Here is a 6,000-nt window from a genome sequence, read left to right on the forward strand (position 1 = left end):
AACTGTAAAATTAATATTTAACATCTTTCTTACTCTTACTGTAATATGAATTTTAATAGTAGTGTTTACTTTTTTATACTTCACTAAATTATCTTTTTACATTATATTTTAAAATGTTAATATACACAATAACTTATTTAAAAAAATTAATATTCACAGTAATACAATTCCAAATTTTATATTTTAGAATTGTCAATTAAAATTGTATGTCATTTTATTATAAATAATTAGTATATAATAAATAATAGTTATTACTATTAAATATATATTTTGTTTTACATCGAATAAAGAAACTGTATTATACTTGGGAAGAGTTATTAATTTATCTGTTACTTGTATTTATTTATTACTATAAGACATGCGAAATATTTCTGTAAACATTAATATTAATGTTTTTTTCTAACGAATAGATTTCATTTCTATATTTATAAAATATTAATATTGCTAAAGAAACATATGAAATAGAAAAAAGTTGATCTATGTAAATGAATGAAAGTAAGATAGAGGGGGGGGGGAGAGAGAGAGAGAGAGAGAGAGAGAGAGAGAGAATGAGATTGATGAATGCTGCTTATAACAAAAAGAAGTAGGAATGACAAATTCCTGATATCTTTCTGTTGTATGCTCTGTTTATTAATTAATTCTGCCTACGTTCATTGTTTCAGATTACGTCGCTGAATATTCTTTCTGCTTCCTTCTTATTAGGAAAAATTTTTATTTTCCCTCGTCTCATATTTTTAAAATGCATAGCTAAAATATCAATTTTGAAGAAAAATATCGCGGTGCATATAACATTGAAATTGTAGCCATTGTTAATAGTTATGAAATAAGATCTCTTAATTGTTAATTACAAAAGGCCTTAATAGAGACTCCGATAAACATTTTGTTGAAATATATTTCCTTCGTATTCGTTTTTTCATCTATGAATTTGAGATAAGTGAGTGATTAAAAGCATAAGCTTCGGGAGTTCCATAATTAAACGATATAATTCGTTAAGACGTTCAGTGATGTTGTCGAAGGTAGATACCGACAAAATCGGGGGAGCACAAAATAAATTAAGCTAATCGTATGTAATACGAATGGTGACGAATGGTGACGCAGACACACGAACCCACGCATATCTACACATAAATGCACAGTTATAAAAGATTTTTATAGAGGGAGAGAAAAGAAGCACGCGCTTGGCTCTAATCAAGCTTGCTGAGTGATTTCAATTGAGGGTCAGTTTAAGATCGTATCCGATTGGTTAAGCTCTCAATCTTTGCTGATCCACTATTGGGTTACTGTAACTTTGAAATTGCAGCTGACTAGACATATTATTTAGAGTTCCGAAAGGGTAGATCGACTATTTTCAAAATACTGTATCGCGGTTCGTTACCACTATAACACTGTTTTACGTCACTTCCACGTCTATTGTATGCCTTCGTTGAGCAGACAAATGTATAAGTGCGTTTGTCAATTCACCTCCAAATACGCGTATATATAAAGATATAAAAATGTCTTGTATAATATAAATCTGTCGTTATATCATTTGTTCATTCCTTCTTTCTTTTTATGTGATCGTTAATTATCGTTGTTGTCGTTGTCATCGTATCTGTTGATTTTCTTCTCACAGTCGAGCTTCAGGCATTGTAGCGAGAAGTAAGTGCAACGAGAATGCGCGACGGTGCACTTGTGATAGATTTGAATGGCCCAGTCCTATTGGTTATTACTTTTTGAGAGACATTGACTCTTGTGCTGTATAATTGATTAAAATCAAATCACTCAACCTCAGCTAGTTTTTCTAATTTCATTGATTCAACTTGTGCAAGAAGCAGATAACAAATAGATTTCTAAGTTGTCAATAATTAGTGTGAACTATCGTTGTCGCAGTGCGATTACTTTATTATTAATAAGAAGTTAAATAACCACGTAGCTGTATAAATTATTACAGCGTATTACTTTAGTGTGAAGCAATCAAACAAGTGACTCAAAGATCTACGAATATTCTCTTCTTTTTTTTTTTTTTTTGGAGGAAGGTGTACATTGTATAACTACATCTTTATTAAGATCAGTTATTTATCCATTTTTCATCGGCCATGGAGCGGAGGATTTTGAAAATGTGGTGACAGCGCGTCAGGCAGATGCCTATAAACATCAAGACACTAATCAGTGTGTGAACCATATAGTATTGAAATTAATTTTCTTTTTCACGGAAACTATATTCATCTCATACTCGAATTGAAAGCTTTTTCTCATAAAATAAACAAAGAAAGAAAAAAAAAATAAAATAAAAAAAAGAAAAGAAAAATAAATAAATAACAATATTTTTTCTTTCATTCATTATTAATCAAATAACGATTTAATTTCAGCAAAAGGTGATTTGTTTTATTCCAACCTAAAATTATTCCAAGAAGTAATACTAAGCATCAATTTAAATGTAATAAGAGATTAAAAAGTATGTAAAACTCTACTTTATCATTGATTTTCAATATCGATACATTAATTAGTTAATTAATTAATTATCTAATCACTGAATCTTTTCTAACTATTGTTTAGATTATTATTATATATCGAAGAACTTTAATGCGTTTGAAATATTAAACGTCATATCCAATCTTGAAAAGCATCGACACTTTTCCTAAGTAGAAGAGAAGGAAAGGACAAGAGAATTGCAGTTTATAATTCACAAGCATCGTCAAAATTCAAGAAACCTCAAAGAGTTTTAGCTAATATAACGACAGCTAGTCGTAATACAAACGCATTCTTATCAGTGTATTACAAAATGCGCTTCAGTCAGGGCATTGCCATGGTGTACGAGGACGTGTTTGTTGTATTTTCGCGTTTTTTGTCACTCAAATCGAGAGGCTGCGCGCTACTGGAAACACATCGACAACGCGAAACTACTGGAATCAAGAAATTGTATAACAGTTTCTTTGTTATGTTCTAAGATCTGTGGATAATACCGCGGTACCAAAAAATAAGAAAACAACCCTTACTCTCTTTTTAGGATATATTAAAAGAAAAGGGCTTAGTTTTTATAACTCAGTGATTATGCGTGCCTGGTGTGCGCGAACGAATAAAGAAGACGAATATCCTAGGAAACCAGACGACGTGCGAGTAGACGGCGATCGTTTCGTTTAGAGATTTTTGGGATTGTTAAAAAGCAGTCGACCACGCAGCTTTTACTTTTTTTTTCTCTTCTAATTAGTTCAATGGATATTTGCGAAGAGTTTAACTAAATAATATTTAAATGAAGTGGGGAGGTGAGATAAATGATATTGGTATATTAATACGACAATAGAAATCTTGCCTTGTTGTCATGTTAAAATTTGTAATATTTAATATAGAATGCATTATATATTATTTTTGAAATTGAATCATTATTCAATCGAACGAGAATATTAATAAAAATTGCAAAAAAAAGGCATTTTTTATCGAAATTTTGAAAAGGGTAATTTCTTGAGACGAGGGATAAGAAATAAGAAAAAAAAAAAAGAATTCAAATGGAGCTTCAGCTCGTTATGGAGACAAGCTCAGAGAGTCTTGGTAGTGCCGTGTGGCTCACTAGCTCATTCTCACCAACATACCAACAAATCCTACCCGGCGACGACATTACCGATCAACAAGTAGGTGGATTATCATACGTTAATTGCAATAGTATTAAGTTACATAATAGTAATAATTCTTATAAACCGAATAGCATCCTGTGACTTATTTTAAACGAATAGTTTTTTTTTTCTTTTTTTTTTTCTTTTATTATATATAAGAATTATATATTATATATAAGAATGTTTTATATGTTGGGTTTCATAGTTTATTGATGATTTTCATATTGACGATGCGATTTATTTAAGTTGGTCAAAGTACGCTTTAAAATGTACAGAAATTGAAACGAATCTTCATGAAAATGATACGAATCTAATGAAAATTATTTTTTCGATATTTAAATGCATTTGGCTTAAGAATATATTACCATAAGATTTTTATCTAGAATCTTTAATAAACGATTTCGTTTATTCCCAAATCATTGCAAACAGTATTTAATACGTATTACGAATAATTTAATGTGTACTATTGATTCATTGATTTTATTTAAAAATGAATTATTTATTCCATTTTAATTGTATAAATATTTGAATATTTTTATATCAATTCATACATGCTCAAACGTATATTAATATATTTTTAGTTGTTAAAAAAATAAACAATAAAGACATATTAATAAATAGTTAAATATTGTTTAGAATATACTATTAATTAGATTTTACAAACACATTATGCTTTATTTACTACATGAAATATAAAAACTTATTTTTTACATATTTTTACAATAATAATACATCCATATGAACAGAATTAGATATATTTTGTAAATTAAAAATAGATTCATAAAATTCAATTAAATCGTATTAAATGCTGGGGGAAAAAAAAATTAATTTAGCGTTGAAATTGAGAAATTTTTTTTGTTTATCTGCGACTTTTTTTATTCTCATTTTCAATAATCATATAGAATAAGCCAAAGAAATATGTTTTTCACATTTTTCCATTTATCCGGAAAACTTATTTGCAGAACATATGCTGTACATATTTAAAATTACCCATTCCAAATGTATGTAAAACTATTATGACTACTAATTTTTATATTAAATTATTGTATAAATTGTAATTAAAAAATTGTGTAAATTTTAAAGTTTAAATAGCTATATTTTGTATTTAATTTAATTTTAATTGAAACTATTATATCTCTCAGTAATTATTGTACATTAAAATGTTGAAGTAATATAACGTATGTAATAAATGTTTATTAAAAAATAAATATAAAAGCTCAATTACATATAGTGTATACATTTCTAAAAAATAAAGCGCATTATTGAAAGTACTAGTAGTTTATATTTACAATAGTGTTACTATACAATAACACAAATAATATAATACAAAACTATTACACGGTGTACTATAAGTAGATAGAGATAGAAATAATAATTTACGGATATAGAAATAATTAATTTCGCCGTTTCTTATGGGCACTTACCTATATCACATTGTAATCGTGCCAATATTATTTCCCCATCCGTTGCACATAATATTTACAGTCCCATAATATTTTAAACAAATATTTCAATATTTTAGAAATTATGCAATCGTAGAAAGATAGTAAATCAGACCTTTTATAATGTTTTATATAAAAATGATTAATTAGAAATTATTAATATTGGTCTATTACATTTACTGTAACTTTGAACTTTGTTATTAAAGTAATAAATGGTAGGTAGGTGTTTATTTCTTTATTTACAGTTAAAAAGAATTTTACTGGAACAACTTTTAAACAGATTGATAATACTTAATTATAGTTAATATGTTAAAGAAGTATGTAATGAAAGAATGTAGCATACATGAGTTGAAACTTGAGCATTATTAGCTTAGTTTTAAATTCAATAAAACAACACTTCGAAACGAGACTCTTCACTTTTATTTCATGGTTTTATTTCACAATCGAGACGCGTAGATGTAATCGATTTCAGAATCAACTTGTTAAAGCATCGTATTCGGCTTATGGAATATTACAAGTAAACTTAATCTAATAAATTATATTTCTTTATTTCAATTTATATTTCAATTCAATCATTCAAACTAAAACATTTTCAATGAACAAAATACAATAACCCTACAAAACATCGGATTAAAAGTAAATTTGTATTTTATATTATACTGTAAGCCATCTCTTTAATATTAGTGAAGAAGTATCATTTAGTCACTGAAATAGAATAATGTACTTACGTTGACAAAGCACTCTGTCGCTATGAAATGAAAATTGCTATATTAGTACATAACATGGTAGTAATTTATTTGACATGGTAAATTACAGCATCGCGTTTAACGTTGTAAGAAAATTTACTGTACTAAACAATATATGGGTTAAACAAAAGCTAATAAATTTTATTTACAATTTATAATAATATTGTAATTAAACATTTGTATGTTTTTAGGTAAATATGATTTGAATGCTAGATTATTGAAAAG

General features: G+C 27.4%; 1 long non-coding RNA gene across 1 annotated transcript; it reads left to right on the top strand.

The window, feature by feature from the left end:
- Positions 1-2,006: 2,006 nt before the first annotated feature.
- On the top strand, positions 2,007-3,333 carry LOC105368067 (uncharacterized). Its single transcript, XR_913088.1, has 3 exons — positions 2,007-2,148; positions 2,349-2,434; positions 2,536-3,333. It is a non-coding gene; the product is annotated as an uncharacterized LOC105368067 (long non-coding RNA).
- The last annotated feature ends 2,667 nt before the right edge of the window (positions 3,334-6,000 follow it).

The sequence above is a fragment of the Ceratosolen solmsi genome, unplaced genomic scaffold (assembly GCF_000503995.2).
Source record: "Ceratosolen solmsi marchali unplaced genomic scaffold, CerSol_1.0 scaffold6, whole genome shotgun sequence".
NCBI classification, from domain to species: Eukaryota; Metazoa; Arthropoda; class Insecta; order Hymenoptera; family Agaonidae; genus Ceratosolen; species Ceratosolen solmsi.